The following is a 20,761-nucleotide window of genomic DNA, read 5'->3' as shown; positions in this document are numbered from 1 at the left end:
TCATCAATTGATGAGTGGTTCGGAGCAGATGTGATATTTTGGTTTTGATAAGTATGTGGAGAAGTGTTATTGTGGGGGTGTTGAGATGTCCTCTGGGTGAATTGCTGGTGAGCTGCATTGTTGTTAGAGTTGTAACGTCTCTGGTCTTGGTTTTGCTCTTGCTCACTTCCCCACCCAAAGTTCGGGTGATTTCTCCATCCAGGGTTGTAAGTCTTGGAGTATGGATCATAGTTTTTCCTTGGTGAATTCCCAATGTAGTTGGCTTGCTCCTGACTCCCTTCTGCTTCTTGGTTTACTCCTTCTTGTGTTGTTGATGAAGTGGAGATTGTTGCTACTTGGTTCATCTCCATCTTCTTGGTGAGGTCAGCCAGCTGCTGGGTAATGAGCTTGTTTTGGGCCAACAGAGCGTCTACATTGTTTAGCTCCATCACTCCTCTTGTGTTCCCTCTTTCGGAAGCATAGAAGTAGTCGTTTTCTGCTACTGTTTCAATAACATCTATGGCTTCCTCAATGATCTTCTTCTTGTTCAAGGACCCTCCAGATGAATGGTCTACTGCCTTCTTTGACTCATAAGAGAGCCCTTCATAGAAAATGTGTAGTTGGACCCATTCGTTGAACATGTCAGGTGGACACCTCCTTGTTAAGTCTTTGAACCTCTCCCATGCTTCATACAGAGTCTCACCATCCTGTTGCCTGAAGGTTTGAACCTCAGCTCTCAGCCTATTGATTCGTTGAGGAGGGTAGAATCTTGCTAAGAATTTGTTCACCACATCCTCCCAAGTTGTCAAGCTCTCCCTTGGGAAGGATTCCAGCCACTTGGCTGCCTTGTCTCTGAGTGAGAAGGGAAATAAGAGCAATCTATAGACGTTAGGATGAACACCATTAGATTTCACTGTGTCACATATTCTCAGGAAGGTGGTCAAATGTTGGTTGGGATCTTCTTGAACACCTCCTCCAAACGAACAGTTGTTCTGAACAAGGGTGATGAGCTGTGGTTTAAGTTCAAAGTTGTTGGCATGAATTGTTGGCTTTTGGATGTTACTTCCACAATTGCCTGGGTTTGGATTAATGTAAGAGCCCAAAACTCTTCTATCCTCCCCAGCATGATTTGCTCTACCTCCTCTGCCATGGTTGTGAGTCTCTTCTTCATGATGATTTTCCATGTTTTCTTCCATGTTTGGTTCAAAGTATTCCTCAAACTGTTCCTCTTCTTCTTCAGCACCAACTACTCGTTTTCCTTTTGCCTCCCTCCTTAGTCTAAGGAAGGTTCTCTCTGGTTCAGAATCAAAGGAAGTTGAAGCCCCGCTTCTTCTCCCTGTCATACAACCAACAAGTACAAGCAAAGAAAATAGGTGTAGACAGTATTTGTGTCAGAGTTATTGTTAGTTGTGGGTGATGCAATATATCAAACAGTTAGTGGGTTAGCAAACAGAATTGAAAATAACAAAGAAAAACAAACGGGTAGAGGGAGAAGGGAAGAAGTTTAGCTAAAACAAAAAGTAAATCACTCAAATAGAAAAATAAAATTCACAAAATAAAATGCTCAATCTAGTGATCTTCCAATCTAATCATTGTTGATGCACAATCAATCCCCGGTAACGGCGCCATAAACTTGATGCGGGGAAAACTTGTCTCTCAACAAATCTTCCTTCGGCAAGTGTACCAAAGTTGTCGTCAAGTAAAAACTCACAATAGAGTGAGGTCGAATCCCACAGGGATTGATTGATCAAGAAACTTTAATTAGAAGAATGTTCTAGTTGAGCGAATCCAGAAATTGGGTTGAGAGTTGCAGAAAATAAAATGGCGGGAATGTAAATAACAGAAAAGTAAATGCTAGAATTAAAGGACTGGAAGTAAATGACTGAAAATAAATTGCAGAATTATAAATGGGAATGGGGGATTTGCTCATAAAAGTAAATCGCAGAAATTAAAGAGAGTTGGTAAGATTAGAGATGGGGAGTTCATTGGGCTTAGGAGATGTTGCAATTCTCCGGATCAAGTTCATTTTCATCTCTTCCTCAATCAATACACTCATTGATCTCCTTGGCAATCTTAAGTGATTGAATTGCAATTCCTTGCAATTCAATCTCTCAAATCTTGATCAATAGCCAATTCCTTGGTCAATTGCTCATGAGAAGAGATGAAGTATGGTCACTGATTATACCACATGCATTTCCCAAACCAAGTATTGAGAGGGTTACAGTCACATACCCATCCAAACCCAATTTGGTCCAGCATGAGAAAGCATTTCTAGCTTGATCTCTTCATTCCTCTTCCAAGGTTCAAAAGAGATCCAAGTTTGAATAGCTTCTCTTCCAAGATAACTACTCAATTGGATGAAGATCGAAAGCTTTCAAGTAAAATCAAGAGGAAAGATAGAAGAAGAATAATGAAAATTAGTATTGATCCATCAAATTACAACAGAGCTCCCTAACCCAATGAAAGGGGTTTAGTTGTTCATAGCTCTTGAAAATGAAAACAAAGATGGAGAATACATCATAAAACTAGAAATTGCAAAGAAAGTAAAATACAGAGAGTGGTTCTTCAGCCTCTAGAACTCCTTTACAATTCAAAGCTACTCCTATATATACTACTCTTCTCAGCTTCTAGTTCACTCTTCAAGTCTTGGGCCTTTGGATCTTGAGTTTGAAGCAGTTCCTTTCTTTATTTGGGCTTGGCTTTACTTGCAGAGAGAAAGTGCGGAGTGGGCAGAGACTTAAGCTCAGGGCGTAAGGAGTGTTAATCATTTAGTGAAAGTCCAAGTTCGGGAATGTTAGTGACACTTAACATTGTCACTAACGTTCCAATGCACCCCTTTTGCCTCACGTTAAAACCCACGTTAACTAGGTTAACGTGGCTTTTAACGTTGCCTTGTCAACCTTCGAGAACGTTAGTGACACTCAACATTGTCACTAACGTTCCAGTGTGCCCCTTCTTGCTTCATGTTAAAGCTCACATTAACTAGGTTAACGTGGCTTCTAATGTGGCCTTTGCCATCCTTCGAGAACGTTAGTGACATTCAACATTGTCACTAACGTTCCAATGTGCCCCTAGGTCTCACGTTGGAGTCCACGTTAACTAGGTTAACGTGGCTTCTAACGTGGCCATCTTTTAGCCATCCCAATATTAGTGACAATGTTGAGTGTCACTAACGTTGGCTCATCTTTCATTTCTCATCGTTAGCTTCCACGTTAACCAAGTTAACGTGGAAGTTAACGTGACTCTTGGTGGTTGTGTGGTTGCTTCAACGTTAGTGACAATGTTGAGTGTCACTAACGTTGTCGACAACTCTTCATCCTCTACGTTAGTTCCCACGTTAACCAAGTTAACGTGGGAGTTAACGTGGTACTTTGCACCATAGGCCAACGTTAGTGACAATGTTGAGTGTCAATAACGTTGGCTTCTCTTCCCCCCTTTAATGTTAGAGGCCACGTTAACCTTAACTAGGTTAACGTGGCTTCTAACGTGGCCACTTATGAGTGATTGCCAACGTTAGTGACAATGTTGAGTGTCACTAACGTTGGCTCAACTTCTCTTCTCCACGTTAGAGTTCACGTTAACTTGGTTAACATGACTCTCTAACGTGGGCATTGATGGCTTTTTTGAGAGTGTTATTGGCAATCACTTTTCTCATTAATCTTGCAAGTTACCTCCCCTTTTCTTGCTTCTTTTTGGTCCTGAAATCAAGTAACAAAATGCATCAAAGCTCTAGTCCAAGTCATGAGTAATGCAACATAATATTTGTCACTAAACTTATACAAAATCCTCATGAAATCATGTGAAATGCACAATGTATGCTTGAGTTAAGGTATAAGTGAATATTTACCCAAAACTAGCTTATTTCCTAAAGAAATGCATGAAACTAACCTAAAAACTGTAAAGAAAAGGTCAGTGAAACTGGCCAAGATGCCCTGGCATCAGGGAGTGGAGCTTGCAAGATCATTAGAAACACCTCTCCCAAAGCCATTACCATCCAATACAACATTCAAGTGGGTAAAATTCTTATCCTTAACCTTTATTCCCACTTGACTATGGTTTGCTTGAGACGGATGGTCAACTTAGAGCTCTCTGCGGATTGAAGAGTAAGGGGGAATTGTGTGGTGGTTGGAAGCATCACTCTAGGTTCATGATGGTTGCACACTCAAGGTTTGATAACAATGGTTGGTATAGAACCAAAGTGAATGGGTCCAGGAGGATGTTTGGGCGCTTAAATAAGAATTCCAAGGCTGAACCACCCGACTAGAATCATGATGATCAACTAGAAGACCGGTGTGGAAACAAGATTTGGGATCTCGGCATACGAGAGGATCAACTTTGGTAGCTCAAAGCTTGTAGAGAACTTCATCAAGGCTTTGTGAATTTATCTGGAGATGTTAAAGCTTACTGAAAGTCCAAGCACTGGTGGAAGTTTCAAGACGAGTTCAAGCACAAGCCACCATGACAAAGAGCTCACCAAATGTCCAACTTAAGGACTTTAACTAAAAGTGCTAGGTGGGAGACAACCCACCATAGTATAATCGCCCCTTTTTATTCCTAGTTTTATATTATTTTATTTTTATCAGTGATCATTCATAATTTCTGCATCATCATCTGCATTTTGCATTAAAAAAAAGAGGGATCGACGCGTGCGCGTTGTATGTGTATGCGCAATTGAACAGAGAGTTGCGCGAGAGACACGCGGGTGGGGTGCGTGGCGCACAGGCCACACCATGTGTACGCGTACCGCATGCGTACGCATCCCCTGTAGAAAGTTCAACCCACGCGTAAGCATCAGCGATGCGTACACGTGGGCATGAAAATCGGTGTAAAAGCGTGCTAAACAGAGAGTTGTGATGGTCTGGGGATGTGATGAAGAGAGAGGCTAGGATCAATTTGCATGTGGGTTAGGAACTCGGTTATCCAAAGAAAACGGATTTAACATTGCAAGTATAGTCCCAACCACACGAATTGGCCCCTCGGATCAAATTGAAAATTCACAAGATATGTCATAAGCAAATCCAAATTAACCGAGAGTATTAGACTCCCGAGTTGTCTCCCTAGGAGCACTTTAGAACAACGAGTGTGTAATTCCGGTTGTAGTGATCAACGGGTTGTGAATTAAGAAATTAACATATAAAGCAATAAAAGAACATGCAAAATTATGATGATTGAATTAATTAAGAGATTAAAGAACCGACTATGTAATATAAACATGTAAAGTATAAAAGAAATCAACATATAAAGGTATAAAAGATTGAAAGCATCAAAAAGGAGTCTTGGCTTGGAGTGAGCTAAGGGTCATTTCCTTGTTGGAACCACAACTATGACAATTATAATGAATTAGTCTCACTTGATCAACCCTGACATCGGAAAGTAAGTTAAATGAGCATAAGTGTCCTCAACCCACAAATCCTAACTTGCTTGCTAATTACCTTAGCAACAAATTATCGTTAGTGGGAACAAGAACAATTAACAACCCAAGAATTGAAACTAAATGTTGGACATTCCAACTCTAGGAACCCGCTTGCTCACTTTACCCAAGCCAAGAACCAACAATTTAGCCTAAAACCATGTTTGACATTTTGTCAAACACTTGGTGGGCAAAAAGCTTAAACATGAGAAAAATGAGTAAAGACTTGAAACTAAAAGCAACAATTGATCTCAATCAACAAAGATAACACAAGAGAGCATATAATCAACCTCTAACATCAAATTCATCAACAAGAAATTGAAATTGCAAGAGAAAAGCAAAATTGAACTATAACTTGAATTAGAAGAAAGAGTAATGACAATGTAACTATAAAAAGTAATAACAAGAAATTACTTACAATGAGAGCTTGCAAAATCCAAGATAAAAAATGGAAATGGAACTTGAATGTAAAATCCTAATATAAACCCTAATAGAGATGATGAAAAACTTAGAGAAAAACTAAACTAAAACTTCCTACTACTACTCCTAAACTATCCTAAATGATATAGTATGTTATGGCTTCATTCTCCCTTCTAATATGAGCTAGAAAACTTCAGAAATGGGCCTCCAAAGCCCCCAAATTGCGAGGCACGTGCTATTTTAATGAAGTCATGTGCGGACGCACAAACGCGTGTGTCCGCACACTAGGCGATGCATGGCTTGACGCGGACGCGCTCGCTGCACTCCACGCGCTTTGCTTGGATGGCTGTGTGCGCACGCACACGTCTCTGAGCTCACTCCTTTGATTTCTTTTGCTTCCTCCTCTTTGCATACTCTTCTTCCATTTTCTCCAATCCATTCCTACCTTACATACCTGAAAGCACTCACCAACAACATCAAGGCATCAAATGGAAGGCAAATGGAATAAAATAGATTAAATTAAGTATAAAAGAGCATATTTTCATGATCATTGGGAGGAGAGATCAAAAGCATGCTATTCAAGGGAATAAGTGTGAGTTTATGTGATGAAAATCCATTCAATTCTAACAAAAAATAATCATCAAATATGGATTCATCAGGATAGTACTGTGCTAGAGGCACATAACCCACCCACGCGTACGCGTCCTGGACGCGTGCGCGTCCTTCCACTTTCAGACCACCCACGCGTACGCGTGCCCTGCGCGCTCGCGTCACATCCCGTTTTCATTCCTTTCTCTTTTCTTCTATCTTCTCTCCTTCTTTCTTTCTCCTTTCTCCCTTTCTTCTTCTTCATTTCTTTAACTTCTATCTTTATTGCATTTGCATATTTTTCTTCATTGCATTTTACTTTTGTGCATATTTTTATTTTCTTTTCTACGTTTATTACTTTCTCCGTTGGTGTTAAATGTTCTTATTCAACTGTTATATCTTTTCTGGTATTATTTTGGTGCTTAGTGATTATTTACACTGTTGGGTGATATTATTTATCTGTCAATGCTAATTTTTTATGACACTTGTATTCCATTTACAAACATATGCACTTGCACTGCCTTCATTACCCACTCTCTCCTCATTGTTGTAATTTTTTTTTTGCACTATTGATATGCCATGTGCTCCTATTGTTTTCTCACGTACATGTTGTAGCTACCATGTAATTGAGACTCTCATTATTTGGCATTAATCCAACCATATTTTATTTGTTTCCTATCCTTGTTTTTGGGTTACTTTTCTTCTTTTTCCTCTTCTTTCAGGATGGCCACCGAGGAAGGGAAACAGAAAACTTTTACATGGGACGACAGACAAGTCCATCTGCACAATCTTTAGAGAAAGGCATCAGTTGGAGCCAGCCGTCCACTTGCACATCTTAGCATGCACCGAGGACGGTGCAATCTTTAAGTGTGGGGAGGTCGATACCGACTTCCATGGGTTAGTCATTTCCTATTTCAACACCAATGCTTTATTTTCCTTGTTAATTGTTGCATTTGCATGTTTGGTTGCATATTTGTTTGATTTTGTGCATGTTCTTCTACCACTACTTGGTTGGAGTAATTAGTTTCTTTTCAAGACCCTGTTTTACAATATTTCACTAATTTAAATTGAAAATTTGTATTAAACTTGTTTGAGGATTGTAATTTGGAACACAAATTATAGCTAAGAACACACAACCCGTGAGATTTGAGCTTAATTATATGGTTACATTATTTAACCATAATATTTTATTCTTGTGTGTTTTCTTCTCTATGACTGTAATCTATATTTTGTTCCATTCTATATGTCCATTGTTTAGTGTATTTACATGCTTGCATATGATTGAGGCCATCATTTGTTATTAGCTCACTTATCCCAAATAGCCTACCCTTTCAATCACTTTTGTTTGCCACCTTGAGCCTTTTAATCCCCATTTATTCTATATTTTACCACATCACTAGCCTTAAGCGGAAAAACAATTAATTACCTCAATTGAATCTTTGGTTAGCATAAGATAGAGATTGTGTGTCAATTAAGTGTGGGAAACTGTGAAAACTTTGGTTGATGAAATTGTACAGTGTTTCATTGACAAAATATTGGAAATTTGGGTACCTACTTATGAGAGACCAGAAAAATTTAACCATGCATGTACATTGATATGTTATGTTTACTTTTATATTTTTAATAAAAAAATAAAAAATATTCAAATAAATAAATAAGGGGACAAAATTATCCCAATATTAAGTTTAATGAAGGATCAATGCATATGTGATAAAATTAAAGAAAAGTTTATGCATGAGTATGTGATGCAAAAGCGGTAATTTCGGGTAGCTAGGCATGATTTTAGAGTTATATAGAGTGTGTGTGTGAGTGTGTGTTAGGTGAGAGCTTAGGTTAGTCAAAGATTCATATTATAGCTCACTTGGCCATACATATATCCTCACCCTTACCTTAGCCCCATTACAATCCTGAAAAGACCTCATGATGTTTGCATTGGTATACTAAAAATTTGTTGATTGATTAGATGAAGAACAAAGTTTTAGAAAGCATGACTAGAGAAGAGTAGAGTGATTAACCCTAGACACTTGAGCGATTAGAGTGCATATACACTACCAGTGACGGTTCAATGCTTGATTCTATGTTCCCTACTTTCATGAGCTATCTTCTTACAAGTTTACTTGCCTTTTATTGTGTGATTTGAATTAGTGAAATCTGATTTATGTTTATCTTGAAGAATTTGTTTACTTTTAACCAAGTCGGTAGAAATATTTTTACATTTAGTTGCATTCATATAGATAGGTTGCATTTCATAAGTTTTACCATTCCTCTTCACTCCTTTATAGCTTCTCTTGAGCTTAGCATGAGGACATGCTAATGTTTAAATGTGGGGAGATTTGATGCACCACTATTTCGTGGCACATTTTGTACTTAATTGAGTGGATTTTATCCACTAAACTCACACTTATTCATTGAATTCACATGTTTTACATTTTTCTTCCTAATTTTGTGCTATGATTAAAAACATGCTTCTTTGGCCCTAAAGTTGCTAATTTTAATCCTCTCTTATAACCATTCGATGCCGTGATATGTGTGTTAAGTGACTTCAGGGTTTATAGGGCAGGAATGGCTTAGAGGATGGAAAGGAAGCATGCAAAAGTGGAAGGAATACAAGAAATTGAAGGAATTGCTAAGTTGTCTAGCCTGACCTCTTCATACTAAATCCATCATAACTTAAGCTACAGAGGTCCAAATAAGGCGGTTCTAGTTGCGTTTAAAATCTAACATCCGGAGCTTCGAAATGATATATAATTTCCCATAGTTGCCTTGCAGATAAGCGGCGTGCACGTGTGCATCATGTGCACGCGTGCATCTGCGAAAATTCAGCATATCAGAATTCGCTCCCAGCGATTTCTGAGCTGTTTTTGGCCCAGTTCTTGTCCCAGATAACACAGATTAGAGGCTACAGAGTGGAGGAATGAAGAGACACTTCCCATCATTCACATAATTTTAGGTTTTAGATGTAGTTTTCTAGAGAGAGAGGCTCTCTCCTCTTTCTAGGTTTTAGGATTCCTAGTTTTATGCTTTTGAGTTGGATATTGAGAAGAGTTACTACCTCCGTTGAAGTCTTTATCATTATAGTTTGTTTCCTATTCCTTTACTCTTTTTATTCCCCATTTACTTTGTTTAGAGTTATATGGATACCTTCGATTTTGGAATTTATTAATTGAAAGATACTTTTCTATTTAATTTCATTATTTCTTAATTATTTTCAATTGAGTACAATTATCATGTCTTCTTTCTACTCCCTTTACATGTATGCAAAATTGTCATCCATGTCAATGGAGTAGGCTTCCAACTTGGCTTTGGAGTTGATTAATATTTGGAGACCCTTGAGTTGGAAGACTCAAGAGTTAATTTGTAATTGGGAATTGTTGGCTGGCTCTCTAGTTACTAACGTTAATCCTTCCCAAGGGAGAGGATTAGGACTTGTGAATAGAAGTTGGCTCAACTACTTGACTTTCTTTTATTCGGTACGGATTAACTAAGTAGAAACAACAACCTATTACTATTAATATTGGGAAATCTAACAAGGATAGAACTTCTGACTAATCTTCTCCTAGCCAAGGCTTTTTATTTTAATTACATTAAACCTCTTGTTAATTTTTATTGCTTTAATTTATAATCATTTATTTTTCCATTCCTCATTCAAAAATTTCTCAGAAAACTCATAACCAATTATAAGTAACACACCTCCCTACAATTCCTTGAGAGACGACTGATAAACCCATATTTCATGAGTTCTTTTTTGCTTAATTTGAGTGATTTATACAATCCTTCACCTACTTATTCACATTAATTGCATGATTTTACCTTCCCTTCCTTATTATGTGATGTAAATGAAAAACATGTTTCCTAAGCTTTAAAATTAATTAATTTAATTACCTTTATTTCTATTCGATGCCGTGATTAGTGTGTTGAGTAGTTTCAGATTTTCTAAGGCAGAATGACTTAAAGGATGGAAAAGGAAACATACTAAAATGGAAGGAGAAAGCAAAACAGAGCTTTTAAGGAAACTGGTATTCACGCGATCGCATAGACGACGCGATCGCGTGCCAAGCACGAATCAGCAGCGACGCGGCCGCATGACTGACGCGACCGTGCGCCTTAAGCAGAACGCACATGACGCGGTCGCATGACTGACACGACCGCGTGGCAAGGAAAAGCTTCGAATGACGCAATCGTGTGACCCACGCGGACGCGTGACAGAGGCCACGCACCAGAAATTACAGAATACGCCCCCAGCGAATTCTGAAGCCCTTTTTGGCCCAGATCCAAGTACAGACAGCATAGACCAGAGGTTATAAATTGTGGAAATGCACTCATTCAAAAGGGAGCTCGCAATTTTTGTTACTTTCAATGATTTAGATTTAGTTGAGAGGGAGATCTTCTCTCTCTCTTTTAGGATTTAGGATTTCTTCTTGTTTTAAGAGTAACTCTGGATTCCAGGTTTAATGTTCTTTTATTTTAGTTTTACTTTTATTTATTTATTCCAATATTTGAATTGATTATTATAATTTGATTTATGAATTATTCCATGTCACAGATTGTTCTTTGAATTAATGATAATTGAGGTATTTTCAGTTTATGATTGTTCTCTTTGATTTAAGTTACCACTGCTTCACATCTAAGGATATTTTTATTATTCCAGCAATTTTACTTTTTCCTCTTTTGGTCCTGGTTAAGAATTCAGTAACTCAACAGTTATTAAACTCAACATAATTGATAATCGTTATCTTGCTAATTGAGCTGAACTTAAGTAATCCCAACCTTTTCTTAGGAAATAAATAGGATTCAAAGATCAATTTAATTAGTCCCTTGACTTTCCTTTGCCCTAGTACAGGTTGATCAAGTGGAGTTTAGATTCAACTTTCATTATAGTTGAGGGAGATAACTACGTTGGACCTCCAACTTCTCTTACCTTGCCAAAAGTCTGCCTTACAGTATTTATTTATTCTAATTGCCATTTACTTTACTTGTCATTCAAATTCCTTGCTTTTCATCTTCTAAACCCCGATTACAACCTTTATAGCCAATAATAAGAACATACTTCCTCGCAGTTCCTTGAGAAGATTACCCGAGGTTTGAATACTCGGTTAACAATTTCTAAAAGGGTTTGCTACTCGTGACACCCAAAATGTTTGTGCGAAGGGATTTTTGTCGGTTTAGAGACTATATCTACAACGTGACTGTTTTTATGACATTCTTTATTGGCAAAAATCCTAACGTCAAAATGGCGCCATTGCCGGGGAACTGCTAACGTGTGCCTTATTATTGGTTATTGTAAATATTTTTCTTTTGCTTGTTTATTTATTGTTGTTTTTCCTTTTTATCTTTATTTGCTACTATGAACTCTCACCCCTCTCGCTTTGAGTTTGGTTCTAATATTGTTAAAGAAAATAGAAGTTACAGTAGGAATGTGCATCAAGGTCAGACCAATCAAGGATGGATGGAACCAAGAGGATCTAATCAACCCTTTTGGCAGCAACACCCTCCGAGATATCCTGGACAAAGACCATTCTACAATGCATACCCAGCTGAAAGACATGGTGGACAACCTTGTAACTACCAACAAGCCCCACCCCGTGCATATAAACCATCCTTTCAACATAACCTCGAACCAACACACTCACAAGCTTCTCTTCACCATTCGCCACCATATGATCCTTCCTTACCCCAATACCAATTCAATCGTTCCCAATCACCACCACTTTCCTTTGTATCATGTCCAAGTCCAGCAACCCGAGAAGCAGAGGATCGCCTAAGGGAAACAGTAAGAAAATTTCACACAACCATTCAACAACTGGAGCAAGTGATAATTCAATGGGCTTCTAGGCGCTTAAATACACAAGGATCAGCCACAGCTCCATGTGGACAGCCCAATGAAGAGCGTAACATGAAGGAGATACCAGAAACTCCAATGGACAAGACAGAGCATGAATTTTTACTAGAACAATTAGAAGAAGATGTCTTTGTTCAAGAAGAAGAGTTGGTTGAAGACCTAGGAGATGCTGAACTTCCATGAGAATCCAAAATTGAGGAAAACTCCGTCCAGGATGCTACAGTTGATGCTAAGGAGGATGCTGTACAATCTCCAAGGCAAGTCGTTTATGAGGAATCAGACGGAATAACCCAAGAAGCAAATTCCCTTAATGATGATAGTCACAAGTCTAGCTCTCTTGGTGATGAACTTGCATCCGCAAGTGAATTCTCTGAGATCGAAGAATCTTCCCCAAGTGAATATGAAGATGATGCAGAGGTAGATTTCTCTCAACCTCCAATCTATGACTCAAGTGATGAGGAAGACATAGAAGACCTTGACCAGAACACAGATACAATTGAAGATCTTTGCAAAGAAGTGGAGGAATTCACAGAAGAGTACAAAGAAATGGAACTTGCAGAACCACCAAAAATACCTACCCCAAGGCCATTACCACCTAATACAAGCTTCAAGTGGGTACAATCCTTAACTTATAATTTTACTTATTCACTTGAATATGGTTTGCTTGAAACAGATGGCCAGCTTAGAGCTCTCTGCGGCTTTAAGAGTAAGAGGGAAATGGCTCGTACTCAGAGCTAGTGCACAAGGTTCAATAAGATTCCACGCTTTACCTCGAAGTACACGGATTGGTATCATGCTCAATTGCATGGATCACGGAGAACGTTTGGTCACCACGGTGAGATTCTACTTTTTAAACCGCCCGGATGGAAAAATGTAGATCAAGACGGAGGCGGATTTAAAAGCAAGGCTTGGAATCCTGGACTCTATCCTGATAGTCATAGTCCTGGGAGCCTGGAAATCTATTTGAAGCTGCTCAGAAGCTTCACATGCCTAGTTTGGGAACCCGGAGGCTATTGGCATTCCAAGCACTGGTGGAGATTTTTGGACGAATTTAAACATAAACCACCATAACAGGATACTCCTCCAATGTCCAACTTAAGGACTTTAACTAAAAGTGCTAGGTGGGAGACAACCCACCATGGTATGGTCGCTTCTTTTTCAATTTATTTCTTGTTGATTGCTTTCATTTTTCCTTTTTTAATTTCAATTTATTAAACCTGGAATCAAGCATAGCATTCATGTCAACCATTGCATTATGCATTTTTCATGCATAAAAAAAATGAGGGTGCACGACACGACCGCACGCCCCATGCGATCGCGTCATATTGCGAAAAACACCACCCGCGCGACCGCGTGACCCACGCGGCCGCGTGATATATATATATCGGCGTAAGGATCCAACGAACAGAAAGTTAGGCTGGAATCGTGCGGCCCTTGTGCGTTTCGCACAAATTGGCCCACGCGATCGCATGCCCCATGCGATCGCGTCACTTACACAATACCAATCCAACGCGACCGCGTGAGCGATGCGATAGCGTCGCATGGATTGTACATCACCCCAAAAGGAGACAGAGAGTTGCGCTAAAACAGCGCTGGAGTCATGCGTTTAGCACGAATTCCAGCGACGCGATCGCGCGACCCACGCGATCGCGTCACCCTTCTTTCCCCCCTCTCATGCGATCGCGCGCCTCACGCGATCGCGTCACTCCCATTTTCATCCCAACCACGCGACCGCGTGCCCCACGCGGCCGCGTGGATTCAAAAATATAACCCCCCAGCCCGCGAACCCTATCAGTCACGCAGCCCCCCACCCCCAACCCTCTTCCCCCTCTCTGCTCCTCCTTCCTCCTTCTTCCTCCAGCACCACCCAGCCGCCACCAACGCCACCACCCAGACGCCACCGCCATCTAGACGCTGCCGCCGCAACCCCCTCCCCTCCCTTCTTCTTCCTTCTTCCTCTCCCCTCCCCTCTGCACCACTGCCCACCGCCAACCACCGCCGGCCATCAGCCGTGCCCCCCTTCTCCGTCACCCAACCGTCCCCCCTTCTTCTATCACTCACCCTAAACCCTCTCCGCCACTGCCCCCTCAGCCGCCACCACGACGCCGTGCCCCGCCACCGCGCCGGACGCCGCCGCGGCCACCTTCTTCCCCGTTTCACCCCTCCCGCCTACCAGGTTCCGCAAAACGCAACCCCCTTTCATCCGTTCGTCGTTTTTCTTTAATTTTTTTCCGTTTCTGTTCATCATTAGGATAGATAGATTTGCATGTTGTAGTGGAATTTTTAGGTTGTTAGGTAGCTTAGGCTGTGGTTAGTGGATCTAGGTCTGTTTACTTGCACTGTTCCTGTTTATGTTTTATTATAACTGCAATTCTGCTGTTCCTGTGACCTCGTTCATATGCTATGATTTCTTGCAATTGCTGCTTGTTACTCTAAATTTCCCTGTTTCTATTCATTACTGGTAACTGCAGCATGTTTTTAATTCATATGAACTGCTATGATTGCTGTTTATTTTCCGGGACAATCCAATTTTAGCCGGAATGCTGCCCAAATTTTTTGTAAATTGTTTTCATTCATGTTTTGGTTTGGCATTTTTGCACTCTGTTTTACTCTGCTTTACCCAAACCGTTTCATGAATGCTATGGCAGACTTTCTTATCCTCTTTGATTTCTTGGTTCATAAACTGCATTTGTGATTCACTGATTCCAATTTTTGCTTTCTTTATTTCTATTCGAATCAGCATCACCCTATTTTCCTTGTTTGATTATGAGTACTTCTATTCTTACCTGTGAATCCTTGTTATATGGATTTTTTCTTCTCTATGCCACTTACTTTAACCCGCACTTTCCTAACTCACTAACTTTAATTTCCTAACTTCTTTTTCAAATTCTAACCATACTAACCCTTTTGATCTATTTTCTGATTATTTTCACTTTCCTCTAACTTTCTAACCATGGCATATTGATTATGTTTTTTCCAATTAACATACATTCATCATATTTCTTATACTCATTTTCCTTATTTTATTTCTCCTTTGCCGCTTTGAGTTTCCTTTGTTTAATTGCCTATTTGCTTTACTATTTTTATCATATCCTGGTTTTCTGTTTTTCAGGATGTCTGCCTCACAGAGGAAAGGCAAAGGCAAAGCTACTGGCAAGTGGAAGAGAGGAGATTCCTCCCAGTCCATCATTGCTCTAATGCACGATTCTTCATGGTGGGAGAAGAACTTCACACAGTAGGAGAAAGCTGACCAGATGCTCCCTGCAAATGATCCTATCAAATTTGCAAACCGGTACTGTGAACTGAAGTACCCAGCTTTTGCAAACTCCAGAAATCTATACCTGGAACGAACTTTGAAGATTCCAGAAGCCCTTCAGTAGTACACCACTGAGCAAATCAAGCAAAGGGGCTGGTTCTTTCTGAAAAGAACACTGACAGAGGTCAATTCCTCTTGGGTACGGGAATTCTACTGCAACTACTATCTCACTACCCTAGATGCAGTGCACCTGAGAGGAAAACAAATTCTGGTCACTAAAGAGGCCTTAGAGGACATTCTCTGGCTCCCAGCCAAGTCCGATCAGCCTGATGGTTATTCAAAGGCTGAGGAGGACATGTGTCAGATGTAGTTTGATTGGGATGCCGTGAAGGCACGGATAGCTCTCGACCCGACAGTTCCTTGGGAGATGGGTCAGGACACTACCATGCCTAGAGGGATCAAGAGAGCATACTTAAACGATGAGGCTCGGTTATGGCATCAGATCTTGAGTAATTATGTGATGCTGAGTACTCACGAGACGGAGATCCCAGCTTCTATGATCACCCTCCTTTGGTGTGTGCTGGAGGGTAAGGACATTTATCTGCCACGCTTCATTCGGCACTATATGGACAGGGTCCACGTCCGAGGCACCCTCCCTTTTCCATATCTGGTTACACAGCTTGGCCGTCGAGCTGACTTGCCATGGGAGGATGCCGATGAGAGACCACCAGCGATGGATTGCAGAAAGATCATTCCGCACAGCCGGAACTTCTTAGCCTTGGGCCACAGACCACCACCATTCACTGCTACTGATGAGTCAGCCCCACCGTCTGCTGGACCCTCTTCCTCCACTGCTGCACCACCTACCACTGCACCTCCACCTGCCACAGAGCCCGTCTATCATCTGGTGCACCGCTTGTTCCGACGACTTGACCAGATGGAGCGTCGCAACAAGCGGCACTATGAGCACCTAAAGCTGATGATACGATCCGGTGACATCCCCTCCGAGCCCGACACACCCTCCGAGGCATCTGAGGAGGAGGCGGATGCGCCCGAGGCAGAGACCCATCCCCAGGAGGCAGCACCAGCCGCACCACAGGCAGCGGTCCCACATCAGATTGAGGCTGCGGATCTTGAGATCCTGATCCAGTCAGCACCTCCTCCACAGCAGCCAGACCCTCAGCCCACCACCACCACTGAGACTCCAGCTACCATCCCTCCCAGTGATGACACTCCTTCACACCCGGCTTGATTGAGCATCGGGGACGATGCTTCCTTTTAAGTGTGGGGAGGTCGCCATCTCTGGCGTTTATTTTGGTGAACCACTACATACTTTTTCTTTTATTTTGGATATTTTTCTGTATTTTTCTTTTTATTGTTATTTTCTGAGTACTTATACATTGCTTTTATGTATTTTTACTCTATTTTCTACATTTTGCATCTTTAGCTCATATTTTAGCCATTTAGTTTATTTTAGTTATTTAGTTTAGTTTGCAATTCTGATTTATTAGTGGATTAATTAGTATAGTTTACCCTTTTTAGCATAAGATAGTATAGTTTAAATAGAAAAATATAAAAAGGAAGTAAGCTAGAAAATTAAACATATAAGATTTAAATCCACAAACCTTATATATAGCATTACATGATGTAGTTAAGCTGACAACATTTCATCAAGGAGGAACATTAAAACTTTAAAAGCTACCCTAAACAATTTTTTTTATGAGAATAATGGGAATTTTTAACTAAACATGCATACAATATATAAATGATATATGATGCTTGAGTTAGAGAACACACAGCCTGTGAGTCTTGAGCTTAATTGTATGGTTGCATTCAAACCATAATTTCATTTCTGTGTGTTTCATTTCTTTTTATTCTGATGTTCTTTACTTAGCTTTAATCTATATGTCCAATTATAGAATATAGAATAGATACATACCAAGAGAATGATTAAGGCCATCATTTGATTTTAGCTCACTTACCCCAAATTAGCCTACCTTTTACATCACCCTTGTCAGCCCCCTTGAGCCTTTTTAAAACCCCTTTATTCTATTTAGCCAAATTACTAGCCTTAAGCAGAAAAACAAAAGAAAATCCCAAGTGAATCCTTGGTTAGCTTAAGATAGAAAATTACAAATAGAGTTAAATGTGAGAAACCTTTTGGAAACATGGATGATAGAAACAAAAAGGCAGAAAAGTTAAAAGAAACAAAATAAATTTGGGGAGCATGCTCATGAGAAAATCTATGTGATTCAATTATCATGTGTATTAAAAAAAAGAGTTGTTTTTCAGCATTTAAATAAAAGGGGATACAAAAGAAATTCGCCAATGCAAAAAATAAAAAAATAAAAAAAATAAAAAATAAAATAAAAACAATACACATGGGATAAAAATAAAAAGTGAAACATGAGCATGTAACAATAAGTGGGATAATATGGGAGAATAGGCAAAGAAGTTTTGTTTTACTAAATATGTATGTTAGGTGAAATTTTAGTCTAATTAAGGATTCACTTATTAGCGCACTTGACCCTATACATAAATCCTTACCTTTACCTTGGCCCCATTACAACCTTAATTAAAGACCTCATGACTTTTTGGTATGACTATATTCTATAATTGTTGATTGGTTAGATGAAGAACAAAGTTATAGAAAGTAGGAATAAAAAGAAAAATAGAGTGAATAAACCCAACAATTACTGAGTGACTAGAGAGTAAACACAAAATCCAGTGAGGGTTTTATAACTCATCAACATATATCTGTGCTTATATTTACTAATTGTTTTGCAAGTTTGTTGATGAGCGGATATTTTATACGCTTTTTGGGGTTAATTTCATATAGTTTTGAGTATGTTCTAGTTAGTTTTTAGTCTATTTTCATTAGTTTTTAGGAAAAATTCATATTTCTGGACTTTACTATGAGTTGTGTATTTTTTTGTAATTTCAGGTATTTTTCTGGCTGAAATTGAAGGAGCTGAGCAAAAATCTGATTCAGGCTGAAAAAGGACTGCTGATGCTGTTGGATTCTGACCTCCCTGCACTCAAAGTAGATTTTCTGGAGCTACAGAACTCGAAATGGCATGCTTCCAATTGCGTTGGAAAGTAGACATCCAGGGCTTTCCAGCAATATATAATAGTCCATACTTTGCACAAGGATAGACGACGTAAACTGGCGTTCAACGCCAGTTCTCTGCCCAATTCTGGCGTCCAGCGCCAGAAAAGGATCAAAAGCTGGAGTTGAACGCCCAAACTGGCACAAAAACTGGCGTTCAACTCCACAAATGGCCTCTGCACGTGAATTGCTTAAATCTCAGCCCCAACACACACCAAGTGGGCCCCATAAGTGGATCTCTACATCATCCATCATAGTTTACTCATTTTTTGTAAACCTAGGCTACTAGTTTAGTATTTAAACAACTTTTAGAGACTTATTTTGCATCTCATGACATTTTAGATCTGAACTTTGTACTCTTTGATGGCATGAGTCTCTAAACTCCATTGTTGGGGGTGAGGAGCTCTGCTGTGTCTCGATGAATTAATGCAAGTATTTCTGTTTTCTATTCAAACACGCTTGTTCCTATCTAAGATGTTCATTCGCGCTTAACTGTGATGAAGGTGATGATCCGTGACACTCATCACCATTCTCAACCCATGAACGTGTGCCTGACAACCACCTCCGTTCTATATCAGATTGAATGAGTATCTCTTAGATCTCTTAATCAGAATCTTCGTGGTATAAGCTAGAATTGATGGCGGCATTCATGAGAATCCGGAAAGTCTAAACCTTGTCTGTGGTATTCCGAGTAGGATTCAAGGATTGAATGACTGTGACGAGCTTCAAACTCCTGAAGGCTGGGCGTTAGTGACAAACGCAAAGGAATCAAGGGATTCTATTCCAACCGGATCGAGAACTAACCGGTGATTAGCCGTGCTGTGACAGAGCGCGTGAGCGTAGTTTTCACTGGAAGGATGGAAGGTAGCCATTGACAACGGTGATCCACCAACACACAGCTTGCCATAGGAGGACGTGCGTGCGTGAACAAGAAGACAGAGGAAAGCAGAGATTCAGAAGACAAAGCATCTCCAAAACTCCAACATATTCTCCATTACTGCATAACAAGTAACCTTTAATCCATGCTCTCTTGTTTATTTGCAATTCAACTGATAAACATAATTGACTTCCTGACTAAGATTTACAAGATAACCATAGATTGCTTCAAACCAACAATCTCCGTGGGATTCGACCCTTACTCACGTGAGGTATTACTTGGACGACCCAGTGCACTTGCTGGTCAGTGGTACGAGTTGTGAAAAGTGTTATTCACAATTTGTGCACCAAGTTTTTGGTGCCGTTGCCGGGGATTGTTCGTGTTTGGACAACTAACGGTTTATTTTGTTGCTTAGATTAGGAAAAATTTCTCCTTTTTTGTTTAGAGTCTCTTATTATTGTCGTGTTAAAATTTTAGAATCCTTATTTTCTTTTTAAAATCTTTTTCAAAAAAATAATTTTTCTACTAAATTCTGTGCCAAACTTTAAGTTTGGTGTTTTCTTGTTAATTTTTCTTAAAATTTTCGAAAATTTATTTTGGTTTTCTAAAAAATTTTAAGTTTGGTGTTCGTCCTTCATGTTCTTGTGTTCTTGTGAGTCTTCAAAGTGTTCTTGAGTTTTTCTTGTGTCTTGATCTTAAAATTTTTAAGTTTGGTGTTCCTTGGTGTTTTCCCTCCAAAATTTTCGAAAATAAGGAGCATTAGATCTAAAAATTTTAAATCTTGTGCTATCTTATTGTTTTTCTCTTTCCTCTTAAAAATCAAAAATATCTTTTCTCTCTATTTTAAAAACAATTTTTTGAAATATATTTCTAAAAATTCAGATTTTTATTTCAAAATTTAAAACTTTTTTTTTTCAAAATCATCATATCCTTTTCAAAACTTCCTAACCACTTTCTCTCTCCTCAGTTTTTCGAAAATCTTCACTCAATTTTTATTTATTTTAATTTATTTCATTTTCGAAATAAATATATAAATAAATAAATAAAAATATTTTTTCTATTTTACATCATCTCCCTTTCTCCATCATGGACCTAAGCGGAAATGAACAGTCCAGGAGGACTCTGGGGTCATATTCTAACCCCTCTACTGCTTCATATGGGAATAGTATCTGCATACCCTCCATTGGAGTCAGTTGCTTTGAGTTGAATCCTCAGCTCATTATCATGGTGCAGCAAAGTTGCCAGTATTCCGGTCTTCCACAGGAAGAACCTACAGAGTTTCT

The 20,761-nt window shown here is 39.5% G+C and overlaps 1 non-coding gene across 1 annotated transcript; it reads left to right on the top strand.

Annotated features, from left to right (window-relative positions):
- The first annotated feature begins 618 nt into the window (after positions 1–618).
- LOC112731893 (small nucleolar RNA R71) lies at positions 619–722 on the top strand. The gene has a single exon (XR_003167644.1). It is a non-coding gene; the product is annotated as a small nucleolar RNA R71 (small nucleolar RNA).
- Positions 723–20,761: the final 20,039 nt, after the last annotated feature.

This window comes from Arachis hypogaea, chromosome 12 (genome assembly GCF_003086295.3).
Source record: "Arachis hypogaea cultivar Tifrunner chromosome 12, arahy.Tifrunner.gnm2.J5K5, whole genome shotgun sequence".
Lineage (NCBI taxonomy): Eukaryota > Viridiplantae > Streptophyta > Magnoliopsida > Fabales > Fabaceae > Arachis > Arachis hypogaea.
This window is presented reverse-complemented; position numbering and strand designations above follow the sequence as displayed.